The sequence below is a fragment of the Neophocaena asiaeorientalis genome, unplaced genomic scaffold, assembly GCF_003031525.2.
Source record: "Neophocaena asiaeorientalis asiaeorientalis breed wild unplaced genomic scaffold, Neophocaena_asiaeorientalis_V1.1 scaffold171, whole genome shotgun sequence".
Classification (NCBI taxonomy): Eukaryota; Metazoa; Chordata; class Mammalia; order Artiodactyla; family Phocoenidae; genus Neophocaena; species Neophocaena asiaeorientalis.
The window spans coordinates 3,088,466-3,109,232 of record NW_020174013.1 but is presented as its reverse complement, the minus strand read 5'-3'; the positions used below and the strand labels follow the sequence as shown (position 1 = coordinate 3,109,232).

The 20,767-nt window shown below is 36.6% G+C and overlaps 1 protein-coding gene and 1 pseudogene across 3 annotated transcripts in view; one reads left to right on the top strand and one right to left on the bottom strand.

The window, feature by feature from the left end:
* SOS1 (SOS Ras/Rac guanine nucleotide exchange factor 1) overlaps nucleotides 1-20,767 on the top strand; it is a 153,567-nt gene that overhangs the window by 18,971 nt on the left and 113,829 nt on the right. The window lies entirely within an intron of this gene.
* LOC112405254 (ubiquitin-40S ribosomal protein S27a pseudogene) lies at nucleotides 1,296-1,823 on the bottom strand (annotated as a pseudogene).

The window sequence follows — 20,767 nt, the reverse complement described above, 5'->3', positions numbered from 1 at the left end:
CTTCTTAATCATTGGATAAATGGTTGAATTAACTATGTTCTAGATATATACGCAGACATAACATAACTTTGAGGAGCTAAGGCTAGGCTAAGAAGTACTCCTGAATAGATACAGGCTACTTCATTATTTCTTAAACATCTTCGTTTTTTAAAGTAGTAGTCTGTGAAATTCTGTCAGTTGTACTTTCATTTAAATTAACAAATATACTTCTTTATAAAATCACAAATACAGTTGACCCTTGAACAACGCAGGGTACACTTATACATGGATATTTTGCAGTAGTAAATGCTACAGTACAACACTTGGTGGTTAGTTGAATCTGCAGATGCAGTGGAACCGTGGATATGGAAGGCCTGCTCTTAAGCTATATGTGGATTAAACCCCGAGTTGAATGGCCAACTGTACCTTTAGGAAAATTTAAGCTACATGTTGTTTACATTAGTTTATTTAGAGTGCCTTTCTCAATATCTGTAACTGAAATCACACCTGTTCATGAGAGATTGAGAGTCTTAGTGGGTGGAAAGGGAGACAGTGGATTATTTAAGCACATTCAGTGTATTTTGGAGGGTGGCAAGGCTTTGGGCGTTTAGGACAGCATTGGCAGGTGGATTCTTAACCACTGCACCACCAGGGCAGTCCCACTACAGTGTTCTTAGTTGTGTTGCTACTTTACATTTTTACGCTAACATGTTTGCTATTGAACTCATCAACATTTAATAATCCATAGTAGCAAATTCTTGAAAATACAGTTAATTTATAAACTCATCTTAGTCCTTGGTAATTTTTTCAAATGTTTTTCATATTTACATTTTTATATAGTTAATATACTTTTCAATATTGAACATGACAAATATAAAAAGTATCCTATTTCATTTTTTAAATTAAAAACCATAATGCTTTATAAAAGTTATTTTAACTTATAGAACACAATCACAAAATTCAAAGCTCAAAAGATTATACAGTGAAAATCTTCCATCTCACTCCTCTGCTCCACTGTTCTTGCATTCTACGCAGGGGCAACCACTTTACAAGTTTCTTGTGTAGAGATTTTTTCATGATAAGCTTGTGTATGTGTATATATGTGTGTGGTGTATGTGTGTGTGTGTGTGTTTTTGGTACACCTTTTTTTAGTATCTTTGTTTTTTCCCCCCTTTTCAGTATATTTTGGAGAGCATAGCAGTTAAGATTATCACCTTTATTCTTTTCTATGGCTACATACTATTATTAATTGTACTATAATTTAACTAGTCTCTTTTTTTTTAATTAGGTCATGTCTTTTATTAACTAGTGCACAATTACTTGTCTTCTGGTTTCTTTAAACAATAGGTAAGACAACATTTGCCACAATACTGTGTGTCAAAGTGGTTCACCATAAAAACTCCAGCACCACGTTCATCTGAAGGGCACTCCCGACGAAGGCGACTGATTTTGCCATTCTCCTCCACCTTATGGTATTTTAGGACAGCCAGCTTAACCTTCTTTCTCTTATGCTTGTTCTTCTTGAGAGTGGTGTAAGACTTCTTCCTTTTCTTAGCACCACCATGAAGTCTCAACATTAAGATGAAGAGTGGTCTCCTTTTGAATGTTGTAGTCAAAGTACGTCCATCTTCCACTTGCTTGCCAGCAAAGATCAGTCTTTGCTGGTCAGGAGGAATTCCTTCCTTATCCTGGATCTTGGCCTTTACATTTTCTGTTGTATCTGAGGGTTCAACTTCAAGAGTGATGGTCATCCCTGGAAGGTCTTCATGAAAATCTGCACCTTGGCGGCAGTTCTGCCGCAGGTGGCAGATCCAAAAGCTAACTAGTCCCTTATTGAGAAACATTGAGGTCACTTTCTGTCTTTTTGTATTATAAACACTTGTAGCAAAAACTTGTATATATGTCCTATCACATATGAGTGAAATGTTTCTTCATGTCTCTTGCCCATTTTCTAATTGTTTGCTCTTTTACTGTTGAGTTTTGAGAGGTCTTTATATATTTTGGATGCTAATACTTTGTTGGGCCTGTGGCTTGGAAATGTTTTGTCCCACTACTTACTTTGTCTTTTTATCCACTTTCCAGGGGCTTTCTCAGAGCAAAAGATTTAAATTTTGGTGAAGTCCAATTTATCAGTATTTTACTTGTTAAAAAATATTTATTTATTTTGACTGCGCTGGGTCTTAGTTGTGGCACACGGGATCTTTGTTGCGGCATGCAGGACCATTTTAGTTGCGGCATGTGGGCTCCTTAGTTGTGGCATGTGGACTCTTAGTTGCAGCATGCACGCGGGATCTAGTTCCCCAACCAGGGGTCAAACCCGGGCCGCCTGCATTGGGAGCGTGGAATCTTACCCACTAGACCACAAGGGAAGTCCCTATCAGTATTTTTCTTTTATGGGTTGGTGTCAAGTCTTAAGTACTCTTTGAATATCCATGGACCCTGAAATTTTTTTCGTGTATTTTTTTCCTAAAAGCTTTATACTATTACATTTTACATTTAAGTCCATGATACATTTTGAGTTATTTTTGCATAAGGTATGAGACTTAAGTTGAAGTGCATTTTTTGGCCTATGGATGTCCATTTGCTCCAGCACCATTTGTTGGAAAGGCAGTCCCTCCTTCATTGAATTGCTTTTGTACTTTTGTCAAAAATTGGGCATATTTTTATGGGTCTATTTCTAGGTTCTCTCTTCTGTTCCATGTGTTTCTCTCTATCTGCCAATGCTACACAGTTTTTATTACTATAGCTGTAAAATAGGTCTTGAAATTGGGTAGGATGGTTCCTTTCATTTTATTCTTTTCCCAAATTAGAATTTTAGTAATTCTAGTTACTTTCCCTTTTCATATAAATTTTAGAATAATCTTGTCAATATCTACACAAAATCTTTCTTGGGATATTGGTAGGAGTTGTGCTAAACCCATGTATTAATATGAGGGGAGTGGGAGAATTGACATCCTTACTATGTTGAGTCTCCCATTCCATGAACATTGAATGTCTCTTCATTTATATTTAGATTGGTTTCCTTCATCAATATTTTGCCATTTTTAGCATACAAATCCTGTGCTTGTTTTGTTAGATTTGTACCTAATATTTTGGGTTTGTGAGGTTTTTTTTATTATAATATTATTTTGTGTGTCCATGTGTTCATTGCAAATAGAGTTGATTTTTTTTACATGTTTATCTTATGACCATACTGAATTCACTTGTTTGTTCTAGGTTTTTATTTTTTTTGCTTTTGTAGATTCTTTGCAGTTTCTACCCAATCATGTAGCTGACAAATAGGGATGGTTTTATTTTTTCCTTTCAAATTTGTGTTTTTTATATCCTTTTCTTGTTTTATTGCACTGGCAAGAACTTTCAGCACTATGTTCAATGAGTATGTTGAGAGGGGACATTATGTCTTTTTCCCCAGTTTTAAGGGGAAAGTATTCAGTCTTTCACTCTTAAGTGTATGTTAAATATACGTTTCTGTAGATGCTCTTTATCAAGTTGAAGAAGTTCCCTCTTATTCCTCTTTCTCTGAGAGGTTTTTTTTTTCTGCATGAATGGGTACTGAGTTTTGTCAAATACTCTTCTTATTTACCTCAATTGAGATGAATTATGTGGTTTTTTTCTTTAGCTTTTTAATGTGGTGGATTACATTGGTTGGTTTTAGAATATTGGTCTAGACCTGCATCCCTGGAATAAACTCTGCTTGGTCATAGTGTATGATTCTTTTTGTGTATTGCTAAATTTGATTTGCTAATATTTTGTTAAGGATCTGTAATTATGAAGGATGTTGGTCTGTAGTTTTCCTTTTTTATTCTGTGTTTATCTGTTTTTTTTGTTTTTTTTAAATCAGGGTAATACTAGCTTAATAAAATGAATTTGAAAGTATGCCCTTCAATTTTATTTTCTAGAAGAGATTGTGGAAAATTGGTGTTAATTCTTTAAAAGTTTGCTATAATTTTCAGTGAAACCATCTGGACCTGGAGAGGTTTTTGGATGTTTTGAAATCACCAATTCAATTTATTTATTTAATAGGTATAGGACTCTCCAAATTATTATTATTATTTTTGCGGTATGCGGGGCTCTCACTGTTGTGGCCTCTCCCGTTGCGGAGCACAGGCTCCGGACGCGCAGGGTCAGCGGCCATGGCTCATGGGCCTAGCCACTCCATGGCATGTGGGATCTTCCCGGACCGGGGCACGAACCCGTGTCCCCTGCATCGGCAGGCGGACTCTCAGCCACTGCGCCACCAGGGAAGCCCTATCCAAATTATTTACTTCATATTGGGTAAGTTGTGGTAGTTTTTTGTTTTGTTTCATTTTGTGAGAAATTGGTTCATTTCTTCTAAATCATCGTTATATGTTGGTGACGAGTTGTTAGGATTAGAAAGGCTCCCCTAGACACCCGAACAGTATAAGGATGAAACATTCTTCATGGTTTTATGATGAAAATTATAATCTTTTAGCTTTATAGCTCTCTGAAGAAAATGTTCAATCAAAAGATTAAATCATACAAAGCATTTAACATTTTTAAACAGTTGCCTAATAACAAACTTTTAAAAGAGATTATGCATAGCACTAAATTATGTTTGTCAAATATTTGAATAGTGTTTCCTTACTGTCCTTTCGTAGTTGCAGGGTGTGTAGAGATGTTCATGTTTCATTCCTGACTTATTCCTTATGTTGGTAATTTGTGTCTTCACTTTTTTTCCTTTGTCAATCTTGCTAGATGTTTGTTGATTTTTTTAAAAATTAATTTTTATTGGAGTAGAGTTGCTTTACAATGTTGTGTTAACTTCTGCTGTATAGCAAACTGAATCAGTTATATGTATACATATATCCACTCTTTTTTAGATTTCCTTCCCATTTAGGTCACCACACATCATTGAGTGGAGTTCCCTGTGCTATACGGTAGGTTCTCATTAGTTATCTGTTTTATACATAGTAGTGTATATATGTCAGTCCCAATCTCCCAGTTCATCCCACCTTCCCCTTTCCCCCATGGTAACCGTAAGTTTGTTCTCTACATCTGTGACTCCATTTCTGCTTTGTAGATAAGTTCATCTGTACCACTTTTCTAGATTCCACATATAAGCAATTTTATACAATATTTGTTTTTCTCTTTCTTACTTACTTCACTTTGTATGACAATTTCTAGGTCCATCCACATATCTGCAAATGGCGCTATTTTGTTCCTTTTTATGGCTAATATTCCATGGTATATATTATCCACATCTTCTTTATCCATTCTTCTGTCAGTGGTCATTTAGGTTGCTTCTATGTTCTGGCTGTTATAACTAGTGCTGCAGTGAACATTGGGGTGCATGCATCCTTTTGGTTGGTTGTCAGTTTTTGATCTCTTAAAAGAACCAACTGTTTCACTGATTTTTCTCTGTTTTTCTGTTTTCAGTTTTATTGATTTCTACTGTATCTTTATTATTTCCTTCCTTTCTCTTGCTTTGCTTCTAGTTTGCTCTTCTTTTTTTGAGATTCTTGAGGTGGAAACTTAGGTTATTGACTTGTGGCTTTTCCTTTTGATTTGAGGCTTTTCTTTTTTTAAATTTCTTTCTCAGCACTGTTTTACCTATGTCTCACAAATTTTGCTATGCTGTATTTTCATTTTCCTTTAGTTCTGTTATATGTATTTTAAAATTTCCCCTGATAATTCCTCTTTGATCCATAGATTGTTTATATAAAGTGTGTTGTTTAGAGAGCTGAGTGGCGGCCGTGGATACTCTGGGTGCCTGCTGTGCATGTGTGTGGCCACCTGGTGTACACAGGCTCTTGCAGCAGCCACGGGCTGGCCGGACTGAGGCAATTTTCTGGATGACAAACAATGGCTCAGCACGGTGTCTCAGTACAACCACGAGGCTGGACAGTGGATCCAATTCTGAGATGCCTGTTGTCAGGCCTGAGCTCCTGTGGTGGGAGTGCCAAGTCCAAACCACTGGACTAACAGAGAACCTCAGACTCCAGGGAATATTAATCGGTATGAGCTCTCCTGGAGGTCCTCATCTTGGCACCAAGACCTGGCTCCACCCAACTGCCTGCCACCTCCAGTGCTGGATGCCTCAGACCAAACAACCAGCAAGACAGGAGCACAGCCCCACCTATCAAGAAAAATGAGATGACAAAAAAATATGGTACAGACAAAGGAGCAAGGTAAAAACTTACAAGACCAAATAAATGAGAAAATAAGCAACCTATCTGAAAAAGAATTCAGAGTAATGATAGTAAAGGTGATCTTAAATCTAGGAAATAGAATGGAGGCATGGATCAAGAAAATACAAGAAATGTTTAACAAGGACGTAGAAGAACTGAAGAACAAACAAACAGTGATGAACAGCACAGTAATTGAAATGAAAAATACACTAGAAAGACTCAGTAGAACAACTGAAGCAGAAAAATAAGTGAGCTGGAAGATAGAATGGTGGAAATAACTGCTGAGGAGCAGAATAAAGAAAAAAGAATGAAAAGAAATGAGCACAGTCTCAGAGACCTCTGGGACAACATTAAATGCACCAACATTCAAATTATAAGAGTCCCAGAAGAAGAAGAGAAAGAGAAAGGGTCTGAGAAAATATTTGAAGAGGTTATAGTCGAAAACTTCCCTAACATGGAAAAGGAAATAGTCAGCCAAGTCCAGGAAGCACAGAGTTCCATACAGGATAAACCCAAGGAGAAACATGCCGAGACACATATTAATCAAACTAACAAAAGTTAAATTCAAAGAAAAAGTATTAAAAGCAGCAAGGTGAAAAGCAACAAATAACATACAAGGGAATCCCCATAAGGTTGTCAGCTGATTTTTCAGCAGAAACAATGCAGGCCAGATGGGAGTGGCAGGATATATTAAAAGTAATGAAAGGGAAAAACTTAAAACCAAGATTAGTCTACTCAGTAAGGATCTCACTCAGGTTCGACGGAGAAATCAAAAGCTTTACAGACAAGCAAAAGCTAAGAGAATTCAGCACCTCCAAACCAGCTTTACCACAAATGCTAACAGAACTTCTCTAGGAGGGAATCACAAGAGAAGAAAAAGACCCACACACAAAAAAATCCAAAACAATTAAGAAAAGGGTAATAGGAACATACATATCAATAATTACCTTGAATGTAAATGGATTAAATATTCCAACCAAAAGACACAGGCTGGCTGAATGGATACAAAAATAAGACTTGTATATGCACTGTCTACAATAGACCCACTTCAGACCTAGGGACACATACAGACTGAAAGTGAGGGGATGGAAAAATATATTTCATGCAAATGGAAATCAGAAGAAAGCTGGAGTAACAATACTCATATCAGTTAAAATAGACTTTAAAATAAAGACTGTTAAGCTGTGACAAAGTGAGAGAGTGGTATGGACATATATACACTACCAAACGTAAAATAGATAGCTAGTGGGAAGCAGCTGCATAGCACAGGGAGATCAGCTCGGTGCTTTTTGACCACCTAGAGGGGTGGGAGAGGGAGGGTGGGAGGGAGGGAGACGCAAGAGGGAAGAGATATGGGAACATATGTAAATGTATAACTGATTCACTTTGTTATAAAGCAGAAACTAACACACCATTGAAAAGCAATTATACTCCAATAAAGATGTTTAAAAAAGTAAAATAATAAAATAAGTTAAAGACTGTTACAAGAGACAAGGAAGGACACTACATAATGATCAAGGGATCAATCCAAGAAGAAGGTATATAACAACTGTAAATATTTATGCACCCAACATAGGAGCACCTCAATGCATAAGGCGAATGTTAACCTAAAAGGGGACATTGACAGTAACACAATAATAGTGGGGTTTTTTAACAGCCCGCTTACACCAATGGACAGATCATCCAGACAGAAAATAAATAAGGAAACACAGCTTTAAATGGCACAATAGACCAGATAGACTTAGTTGATGCTTAAAGAACATTCCACCAGAAAGTGGCAGATTACACTTTCTTCTCAACTGCACACCAGACATTCTCCAGGATAGATCACATCTTGGGTCACAAATCAAGCCTCGGTAAATTTAAGAAAATTGAAATCATATCAAGCATCTTTCTGACCACAATGCTATGAGATTAGAAATCAGTTACAGGAAACAAAACTATAAAAAACACAAACACGTGGAGGCTAAACAATACACTACTAAGTAACCAAGAGGTCACTGAAGAAATCAAAAAGGAAGTCAAAAAATACATAGAAACAAACTACAACAAAAACACGACAGCCCAACACCTATGAGACACAGCGAAAGCAGCTCTAAGAGGGCAGTTTATAGCAATTCAATCTCACCTCAAGAAACAAAACTCTCAAACAATCTAACCTTACACCTAATGCAACTAGTGAAAGAAGAAGAAGAGGAGGAGGAGGAGGAAGAAAAAGAAGAAAAACTCCAATGTTAGTAGAAGGAAAGAAAGGTTAGAGCAGAAATGAACAAAATAGAAATGAGGAAGACAGTAACAAAGATCAATAAAACTAAAAGCTGGTTCTCTGAGAAGATAAACAAAACTGATAAGCCTTTAGCCAGACTGATCAAGGAAAAAAGGGAGAGGTTTCAAATCAATAAAATTAGAAATGAAAAAGGTAAAATTTCAACTGACACTGAAGAAATAAAAAGGATCATAAGAGACTACTATAAGCAACTATATGCCAATAAAACGGACAACCTGGAAGAAATGGACACATTCTTAGAAAGGTACAACCTTCCAAGACTGAACCAGGAAAAAATGGAAAATATAAACAGACCAATCACAAGTAATGAAATTGAAACTGTAATTAAAAATCTTCCAGCAGGGGCTTCCCTCATGGCACAGTGGTTAAGAATCCACCTGTCAATGCAGGGGACACAGGTTCCATCTCTGGTATGGGAAGGTCCCACATGCTGTGGAGCAACTAAGCCTGGGCAGCACAACTACTGAGCCTGCACTCTAGAGCCCAAGAGCCACAACTACTGAAGCCTGTGTTCCTAAAGCCTGTGCTCTGCAAGAAGAGAAGCTACCACAATGAGAAGCCCACGCACCACAACAAAGAGTAGCCCCTGCTTGCCACAACTAGAGAAAGCCCGCATGCAGCAATGAAGACCCAACACAGCCAAAAATAAATAAGTAAATTAAAACAAAAAACGTTCCAACAAAGAGAAGTCCAGGACCAGATGGCTTCACAGGCAAATATTATTAAACATTTAGAGAAGAGCTGACACCTATCTTACTCAAGCTCTTCCAAAAAATTGCAGAGGGAGGAACACTCCCAAACTCATTCTACAAACCACTATCACCCTGATACCAAAACCAGACAAAGATATCACAAATAAAGAAAATTACAGGCCAGTATCACTGATGAACATAGACGTAAAAATCCTCAACAATATGCTAGGAAACAGAATCCAACAACATATTAAAAGGATCATACACCATGATCAAGTGGGGTTTATCCCAGGGATGCAAGGATTCTTCAGCATACGCAAATCAACGTGATACACCATATTAAGAAATTAAAGAATAAAACCATATGATCATCTCAATAGATGCAGAGAAAGCTTTTGACAAAATTCAACACCCATAAGTGTGCATAGAGGGAACCTACCTCAACATAATAAAGGCCATATATGACAAACTCACAGCCAACATCATTCTCAATGGTGAAAAACCGAAACCATTTCCACTAAGATCAGGAACAAGACAAGGTTGCCCACTCTTGCCACTCTTATTCAACATAGTTTTGGAAGTCCTAGCCGTGGCAGTCAGAGAAGGAAAAGAAATAAAAGGAATCCAAATTGGAAAAGAAGAAGTAAAACTCTCACTGTTTGCAGATGACATGATACTATGCATAGAAACTCCTAAAGATGCCACCAGAAAACTACTAGAGCTAATCAATGAATTTGGTGAAGTTGCAGGATACAAAATTAGTGCACAGAAATCTCTTGTATTCCTATACACTAATGATGAGGGACTTCCCTGGTGGTCCAGTGGCTAAGACTCCGCACTCTCAAGGCAGGGGGCTGGTTCAATCCCTGGTCAGGGAACTAGATCCCACATGCTGCAACTAAGAGTTCGCAGCATGTGGGATCTAGTTCCCTGGTCAGGGAACTAGATCCCACATGCTGCAACTAAGAGTTCGCATGCTGCCACTAAAGATCCCGCATGCCACAACTAGGACGCGATGCAGCCAAATCAATCAATCAATATTTTTAAATTAAATAAATAAAAGATAAAGTTTGCCTATACACTAACAACAAAAGTTTGGAAGGAGAAATTAAGGAAACAATCCCATTTACTATTCCAACAAAAAGGATAAAATACCTAGGAATAAACCTAGCTAAGGAGACAGAAGACCTGTATGCAGAAAACTATAGGACACTGATGAAAGAAATCAAAGATGACACAAACAGATGGAGAGATACACCATGTTCTTGGATTGGAAGAATCAATATTGTGAAAATGACTGTACTTTCCAAAGCAATCTACAGAGTCACTGCAATCCCTATCAAACTACCAATGGTATTTTTCACAGAACTTGAACAGAAAATTTTACAATTTGTATGGAAACACAAAAGACCCTGAATAGCCAAAGCAATCTTGAGAAAGAAAAATGGAGCTGGAAGAGTCAGGCTTCCCAACTTCAGACTACACTACAAAGCTACAGTAATCAAGACAGTATGGTACTGGCACAGAAACAGAATATAGATCAATGGTACAGGATAGAAAGCCCAACGATAAACCACGCGCTTATGGTCACCTAATCTATGACAAAGGAGGCAAGAATATATAATGGAGAAAAGACAGTCTCTTCTATAAGTGGTGCTGGGAAAACTGGACAGCTACATGTAAAAGAATGAAATTAGAACACTCCCTAACACCATACACAAAAGTAAACTCAAAATGGATTAAAGACCTAAATGTAAGACCGGACACTACAAAAGCTTTAGAGGAAAACATAGGAAAAAAATCTTTGTTATAAATCACAGCAAGATCTTTCTTGAACCACCTCTTGGAGTAATTAAACTAAAAACAAACAAATGGGACCTAATTAAACTTAAAAGCTTCTGCATAGCAAAGGAAACCATAAACAAGATGAAAAGACAACCCTCAGAATGGCAGAAAATATTTGCAAATGAAGCAATTGACAAGGGCTTAATCTCTAAAATATACAAAACAGCTCATGCAACTCAATATCAAAACAACAAACAACCCAATCCAAAAATGTGTGGAAGACCTAAATAAACATTTCTCCAAAGAAGACATACAGATGGCCAAGAGGCACATGAAAAGATGCTCAACATCACTAATTATTAGAGAAATGCAAATCAAAACTACAATGAGGTATCACCTCATACTAGTCAGAATGGCCATCATCAAAAATCTACAAAGGATAAGTGTTGGAGAGGGTTTAGAGAAAAGGATCCCTCTTGCACTGTTGGTGGGAATGTAAATTGATACAGCCACTATGGAGAATGGTATGGAGGTTCCTTAAAAAACTAAAATAGAACTACCATATGACCCAGCAATCCCACTCCTGGGTGTATACCCTGAGAAAACCATAGTGCAAAAAGACACATGGATCCCAGCGTTTATTGTAGCACTATTTACAATAGCCAGGACATGGAAGCAACTTAAATGTCCATCAACAGAGGAATGGATAAAGAAGGTGTGGTACACATATACAATGGAATGTTACTCAGCCATAAAAAGGAATGAAGTTGGGTCATTTGTAGAGATGTGGATGGACCTAGAGTCTGTCATACAGAGTGAAGTTAGTCAACAAGAGAAAAACTAATATCACATATTAACGCATATATGTGGAATCTAGAATAATGGTACAGATGAACCTATTTGCAGGGCAGGAATAGAGAGGCAGATGTAGAGAACGGACATGTGGACACAAAGGGAAGGGGAGGGTGGGATGAACTGGGAGATTAGGATTGACATATATACACTACCTTGTGTCAAATAGTGGGAACCTGCTGTATACCATAGGGACTTCACCTCGGTGCTCTGTGATGACCTAGATGGGTGGGTTGGGGGAGGTGCATGGGAGAGGTCCAAGAGGGTGGGGATATATGTATACCTATAACTGATTAACTTTGTTGTACAGCAGAAACTTAACACAACATTGTAAAGCAAGTATACTGAAATGAAATGAAATGGGTTGTTTAGTTTCCAAGTGTTTCGAGATTTTCCTGTTAACATTCTGTTACTGATTTCTAGTTTGTTTCTATTGTGGTCAGAGAACATATTCTTTCTGATTTCAGTTCTTTTAAATTTGTTCAGATTTGTTTTGTAGTCCAAAATATATTCTATCTTATTTTGTGTTGCTTGGGCACTTGATAAGGATGTGGTTTCCTTTGTTGTTGTATGGAGTGTTTTATGAATGTTGAATAATTCTTGTTGGCTGATGGTGTTGTTGAGTTCTTTCAGATTCTTGGTGATTTTCTATCTAGTTGTACTAATTGTTCAGATAGGGGTTTTGAATTGTTCAGCTGTAACTGTTGATTTGTCTCTATATTCTCCTTTCAGTTCTATCAGTTTTTGCTTCACATTTTAGAGATGTGTTGTTTGGTGGATACACATTTGGGAATGCTATGTCTTTTTTTTTTTTCCATAAAGTAAAGCCTTACTTCTTTTTTTGTTTGTTTTTACTTTATTTATTTATTTATTTATGGCTGCATTGGGTCTTGGTTGCTGCACATGGGCTTTCTCTAGTTGAGGTGAGCGGGGGCTACTCTTTGTTGTGGTGCGCGGGCTTCTCATTGCAGTGGCTTCTCTTGTTGCGGAGCATGGGCTCTAGGCATGTGGGCTTCAGTAGTTGTGACTCACGGGCTCAGTAGGTGTCACTTGTGAGCTCAGTAGTTGTGGCTCACAGGCTCTAGAGTGCAGGCTCAGTAGCTGTGGTGCACGGGCTTAGTTGCTCTGCAGCATGTGGGATCTTCCTGGACCAGGGCTTGAATCCGTGTCCCCTGTATTGGCAGGCAGATTCTTAACCACTGTGCCACCAGGGAGGCCTATGGGAATGCTGTGTCTTCTTGATAGGTTGGCCTTTTCATCATTGTGTAATGTCCCTTTCTGTCCAATAAATTTCCTTGGTTTTGAAGTCTACTTTATCTGACATTAATATTGCCACTTCTGCTTTCCTTTGATTAATGCTTGCATGATATATATCTTTTTCTGTTCCTTTACTTTTATCCTATTTATATCACTGTATTTGAAGGGACTATCATGTAGATAGTACATGGTTAGGTCATGTTTTTTAATCCACACTGTAATCTCTGCTTTTAATTGCTATGACCATTTTCATGCAGTGTAATTATTGCTGTGTTATGGCTTAGCCTGTGGGGGTTTTTTTCTATTTTTTATTTAATGGAAGTATAGTTGATTTACAGTGTTGTGTCAATCTCTGTTGTACAGCAAAGTGACTCAGTTATACACATATATACATTATTTTTTTATATTCTTTTCTGTTATGGTGTATCACAGGATACTGAATATAGTTCCCTGTGCTATACATTAGGACCTTGTTGTTTATCCATTCTAAATATGATAGTTTGCATCTACCAACCCCAAATTCCCAGTTCATCCCTCTTCTTCCCCCCACCCTTGGCAACCACAAGTCTCTTCTCTTATGTCTATGAGTCTGTTTCTGTTTGTAGATAGATTCATTTGTGCCATATTTTAGATTCCACATATAAGTGATATCATATGGTATTTGCCTTTCTCTTTCTGACTTACTTCACTATGATAATCTCTAAGTTGCATCTGTGTTGCAAATAGCATTATTTCCTTCTTTTTTATGGCTGAGTAATATTCCATTGTATATACGTACCACATCTTTTTTATCCAGTCGTGTCGGTGGACATTTAGGTTGTTTCCATGTTTTTAGCCTGCCATTTTAGATGCTATTTTCTGTTTGTTCAGCTTTTCATTTCTGTTTTCTTTTTCCTGCCTTACTGTGGGTTACTTGAACATTTGTTAGAATTCCATTTTGATTCCTTTATTGTGTTTTTGAGTATTTCTTTGTATCACTTTTTGTGTGGCTGCTCTGAATGTTACATGATGTGTACAGTCAACCCCTGAACAAGGCAGGGGTTAATTTGTGCATAACTTATTGTTGGCCCCCAGTATCTGCTGTTGCTCCGAGTCTCCAGGTTCAATCAGCCATGGACCGTGAAGTATTTACTATTGAAAGATATCCCCCTATAACCATGGAGAACCATGCAGATCAAATCCACATTGTTCAAGGGTAAACTGTGCATAACTCATTACAGCTTATTGGTGTCATTTTATCAGTTTGATTGAAGCATAGAGAAACTTTATCTCCCTCCCTTTATGCGATTCTCTTTATAGGATGATTGCCTTAGTATAGAACCACATGAGACAGTGTTATAATTTTGCTTCAACAATCAAACATAATTAGAAGAGTGAAGAAGAGAAGGAAAGCCTATTGGATTTACCTATATATTTTCTTATGTTGTTCTTCCTTCCTGGTGTTCTGAAATTCCTTCCTTTGGTTGTTTGCCTTCTGTTTAGATAACTTCTTTTAGCCATTCTTTTAGGGTAGGTCTGCTGGCAACAAATTTTCTTAATTTTGTTTCATTTGAGAATGTTTTGATTTCCTCTTCATTCCAGAACAGTATTTTCACTGGGTATAGGATTCTGGGTTGATAGCTCTTTTCATTTAGCACCTAAAAAATATTATTTGACTTCCTTCTGACCTCCCTGGTTTTAGATGAGAAATCTTCTGTTATTTTAATTGTTTTTCTAATGTAGGTAAGGTGATGTTTAATTGTTTTTCTAATGTAGGTAAGGTGGTGTTTTCCTCCGGCTGCATTCAAGCCAGTCTTTTTAGGAAATCTACTCTTGCATGTGTGTATGATTTTTTGTGTGTGAAAAAAATTTTTATCCCAGCTGAAGTTGTATTATGTTGCTCTAAAATAGAAATGACTTAGAAAGTTTAGTAAAATTATTTCATAAAGTACTACTTTTTAGATGGTAATGATAGTTTTACTTAATTTTTCATAGCAGCTATAGCTACATAAACTAACTCTTAAAAAGAAGGTCTCCAGTGAAGTAAAAAAAAATTACATTTATCTATTACCCACTCTACCCCTTTCTAAGCCAGGGTACTTTATATTTTCAGATTCTATTAGCAAAGGTAATTTTTCATTCCACTGACCCTATTTGAAATTTGGAATCAAATATTTCAGTCTTTAATATATGTACTGTAAAATCACCAAGGCTTGAAAGTAGTGAAATCTCTTTATGACTATATTTAAGTTATCTGTGTTATATTAGCATTTTACCTGAGGTAGTTTAAAACTTTGCCCAGTGGGAAAAGTATAAGTAACCATTTCTGGTTCTTATTTTCAGATCTATATAATAAACCAATTCTAGTTTGCTTTTGCTTTCTTGGATTTTTGTCTTCTATTCAGTATTTAGGTTGAACAATTATGAAGTTGGTAAAAACATAAATTAATGCTCTTATTTATACCTTATTAACAGTTGTATGTAGAGTGAATTCTACCTTTTAGAATGATTAAAGTGTTAAAGGACTCAACTTTTTACAGAATTTACTTTGTCGTTCTACCATTAAGTAGCTCTTAATTTTTTCACATAGTCACCACTGTGGAACAAAAATATCATGCATAAATGAAAACATTTCTTCTGTGGTTTCTTTTTTAGAGTTTGAGTATGTGATGCCTTTTAGCAATTCATAGTACTAAGCTGTTTTAGTCTGGATACTTTGGTTACAGCAAAAATACAAGTTTAAAAATAAAAGTATTTTAAAATACAAGTATTCTTTTTAATAAAAGTTTTTAATGGTTTACATTTAATAGCTGATATGTTGGTAACTATGGGCATCTTCATATTGGTTTTATAACCTTCTTAAAAATAAAAAAAGAACTTAAAAGATTGAGATCTTCCTGTGACTCACTTTGTGGGATCTTGTTCCTTTTTAAATAGTAATAATCTTTCAGTATTCAAATTCAGATTAAAATAATACAGATGCATTTGAAATAAAAGTGAAAATCTCTTCCTCTTCTTTCCCTTCCTCTATCCCACCAGGCTTACTCCCCAGAATCTACATAGCCTAATCTTTTATACTTTAAAATCCTTGTTCTTTCCTCTCAGTAATGAGCTCTTCTCCCTTTTAAAAAATAGAAGCAAACAACAACAAAAAACAAACAAGATCTTAAAGAAAAATTCAGTATATTACAGATCACAAAGAAAGTTTTTCTTTTTTTCAGAAGCAATGTGTAGAATTATGCCTCACCTTTACCTGGTGGTACTTGGCGAATCCCTGGGGAGGCACTCAGTTCTGTGCTCATAATTTGAAAACTCCTGCTCCCTTTGTGCTTCTGGTAATTAAAAGCAAGAAATTAGTTGAACATTTTATGAAGGAGACATACTTCTGGTTTTTAAAAACATGTATTTAAAAAGTAGCCTTATATTTGTAATGTAAATGTTGCTTTGTCAGAAGTGTCAATATTTGGAACAAACTTTGGTAATTAATTTTTAAATAAGATATAATTCAAACCAGGCTTAGTTAGGATGGGTGTCCAGAATGCTGTCAGAATTCATATAATGCTACATATAAAGTTATTTTCTATATTATCTAATCAGTTGTTTTAGGTATACTGCTGAAACTACTCCTATAATGAAAATATATGTTTTTCTTTAAATTTTCTTGATTCTTTTCATTCTTTCTTTTCTTTCTCTTTTTTTGGGTAAGAGCTTTACTGAGATATAATTTGTATATTATACAGTCCACCATTTAAAGTATATAATTCAGTGGTTTTTAGGATATTCACAGAGTTGTACAACCATCACTACATTCAATTATTACTCCTTTTCATCACCTCAAAAAGAAACATTGTATCCTTCATCTGTCACCCCCCCCTGCCAGCCCCAGGCAACCATTAAGCTACTTTCTGTCTCTATAAATTTGCCTAGTCTGGACATTTCATATAAATGGAATCATATAATACGTGTGTTCTGTGACTGGCTTCTTTCACTTAGCAGAATGTTTTAGGCTTGTCCATGTTGTAGTATGTATCAGTATTTCATTCCTTTTTATAGCCAAATAATAGTCCATTGTATGGATGTACTATGGATATATTTTATTTATCCATCAATAGATGGACATTTGACTTATTTACATCTTTTGGCTGTTAAGAATAATGTTGCTATAAACATTTGTTGAAAAGTTTTTGTGTGGATGTAATATTTTCAGTTCTCAGAGTGGAATTGCTGGGGCATGTGGTAAACTTCATGTTTACCTGTTTGAGGAGCTGCTATACTGTTTCCTAAGTGGCTGTACCAGTTTGTACTCCCACCGGCAGTGTGTAAGGGGTCTGATTCCTCTCCAGTCTCGCTAACACTTAATTATCTTTTTGATTCTAGCCATCCTAGTAGGTATGAAGTGATATGTCATTGTGGTTTTTATATGCATTTTCCTATCAAATAATAATGTTAGACATCTTTCATGTGCATATTGGTCATTTGTATATCTTCTTTGGAGAAATATCTGTTCAGATTCTTTTCCCATTTAATTGGGTTCTCTGTCTTTTTCTTGTTGATTTGTGAGTGTGCTTTGTATATTCTGAATACAAGTTCCTTATCAGATATATGAATTGCAAAATATTCTTCCCATTATGTGAAACAGAGCATTCTTATAACATTGTGATTAATACAGAAAAATTAATTTAAAGCTTATATAAATATTTAATTTTCAGTAAGTGAAAATGTTTAGCACTTGAGCTGTTCTAATCGTGGGTTCATCATTAATGTTTCAGGAGTTTACTTCAAGCTTGTGCCTTAGGTCAGTTGTTCTCAAACTTTATTAAGCATTAGAATCTCTTAGGGGGGTTGTTTTAGTACTTTGCTGGGACCCACTCCCAGAATTTCCTAGATTCAAGAAGGTCTTGTGTAGGATCCAAGGTTTTACATTTCTAACAAGTGATGCTGATGCTCTTGGTTCCTGAACCTCTGCTTTAATGATCTCTATGAGCCATCATAAAATATTAGAGAAATGCTGATAAGTAGCAATTTCTACTTGTCTACTAGATAAAATTTAGATTTACCCTCCGTATTTGCGCATATAATTTGTATATATTTGCATATACATAGTTTCTTATACTATTTAACTATGGTTAATTATTTAACCATGGGTAGTGGCTGAATTATTTAGTTTCTTTCAAAATTCCTGCATACATAAAGTATACTTTTCTTCCTAGGGTTGTCTCCCTACAGATCCTCACAAATTTCCTTGAACTTAAGAAAATATCTAATAATCAAAGAATGTTAGAACTTAAAGGAATTTTAATCATCCAATTAATCCCTTCTCTCCTTGCCTCAGGTAGAGATTAATTAACTCACTTGATCCAAGATTACATAGCTAATTAATGGTGTGTATAGGTAGTTCTTAGTGAATTTATTTCCAATAATTCTTTTTTGTTTGAAGAAAAGTACAAATTTATATCAGCTCATATATTTTTAGTGATTTTCAAATACAGATCTCCTTGGTAACATTTCTTTAGATATTGATAATAAAAAGCTTAATATTTTTAAAATGACTTAAAACTTGAATCTGTGCTAAATGGTCTTTTATTGCTTTACTATATACCAAAAAAACCCATGAATTTAGCCTGACAGATAATTACGTTTTAAAAGGTATTTTATAGGTTTTTTTTTTTTTTTTGCGTGGTACGCAGGCCTCTCACTGTTGTGGCCTCTCCCGTTGCGGAGCACAGGCTCCGGATGCGCAGGCTCAGCGGCCATGGCTCACGGGCCCAGCCGCTCTGCGGCATGTGGGATCTTCCCGGACCGGGGCACGAACCCATGTCCCCTGCATTGGCAGGCGGACTCTCAACCACTGCGCCACCAGGGAAGCCCCTATAGGTGTTTTTGTTTTTTCTTTTTCTCCCAGCTTTATTAAGGTATAACTGACAAAAACTGTATATATTTAAGGTGTACAATGTGATGTTTTGATATACATTTACATTGTAAGTGATTACCACAATCAAGCTAATTAACATATCCACCAACTCACATAATCATCCTTTTTTGGGTTGTGAGAACATTTAAGATATACTCTCTTAGCAAATTTCAAGAATACAATATAGTATTATTGACTATAGTCACTGTGCTGTATGTTAAATCTCCAGAACTTATTCATCCTTCATTACTGAAATTTTGTACCCTTTGTATAAGGGGTACATTTCCCCTTATAAGTGTCTTTTCGCTTCTTATTTTAAACAAAGGAAGCATATGAGGAGGAAGATAGATGTTAAAAAATGTGTGCTAATGAAATGTGGGACAGATTTCCATGAATAAGCTCAAGTAAAACAGTACAGTGAGCCGGTTAATTATTTCTTGGAGACATGTTACACCTATTAGAAAATTCAGAGGAGTGATGAGAAAAGGACGTGTAATAGAAAAAGTATAAAGCTGCCTGCCCTATGCCCTCTCCCCCCTCTCCTCCCAGCACCCCCCGTCGCAAAAATCTCCCTGGCCAAGTCTGCTTAAGGGAAAAGACAGTCTTGCTTTCGCCAGTCTAGGTTATAGGCTAGTAAATACTCACATTAATAATTACAGAAATACTAAAATCTTTTTTTCATTTAGCCCTTCACCTTAATAGTTAAGTTTGGGGGGGGTTGCCCCAAATTAGTTAATCTGCACTGTTTCTTTTTTTTGAGTTTTTAAAAAAATTAATTTATTTATTTTTGGCTGTGTTTGGTCTTTGTTGCTGCGTACAGGCTTTCTCTAGTTGTGGTGAGCGGGGGCTACTCTTCGTTGCGATCCGTGGGCTTTTCATTGCAGCAGCTTCTCTTGTTGTGGAGCACAGGCTCTAGGCACACGGGCTTCAGTAGCTGTGGCACGCAGGCTCAATAGTTGTGGCTCACGAGCTCTAGAGCACAGGCTCAGTAGTTGTGGCACATGGGCTTAGTTGCTCTGTGGCATGTGAAATCTTCCCGGACCGGGGCTCAAACCAGTGTCTCCTGCATTGGCAGGCAGATTCTTAACCACTGCACCACCAGGGAAGTCCCTGCATTCTTTCTTTCATAGGAGTTTGAGTAGCCAAATAGGCAGCTTCATATAAACATCTAGTTTTTTTAGACACCAACTGTAAAATGCATAAAAAACACTACTAAACAGTAAAAATAGATTGTGAAAGCACTGCTGACTGACTTATTGCCCTTGGTCAGCTCCTGCATAGACTTCTACACAGCCAGTAGCCTATTCCAACCATGCTGTAATGTTGCTAAAATAATTTTTCTGCTTCCCTGATAAAACTATTAATGACTTCTGCCGTCTTTGAACAGTGACACAGCCCTGTCCTATGTTAATCTCAGATTATGTGGAACTGGAATAATTTTTGTCTTAGAAGCAAATATTCAAATATTCTTGGTGCGTTTTTCACCTTTTAAATTTTGCCTAGAGTAGGGAACTTACTAAAGTAGGAAATGTACTTCTGCCCCAGATTCAAGAATAGAGAGTTATTTCACTGTTTCAGATACAGACTTTTGAATGTAGCCTGCAGAACTCAGCTACTTAAGAGCCGCATACTGCCTGGCTGTTAGTTCTCCTTATAATCTAGGAAACATGCCTCATCCTAGCCCTTCCTAACTGAGCTAAGACTTTTCTGCTTGCCTAATCATAGTGTCTCTTTCTCCAGGAAGCCTTTTCAGATTAACTCTGCTCATCCACCAGTCCTCAAGTAGTTTCTCAAGAATCCTTAGACACTCTCATGGGTCTGAGAGTTGTTTATGGGATTTAACCAATTCTGTAGTTCTCTATAGGTATAGATACTA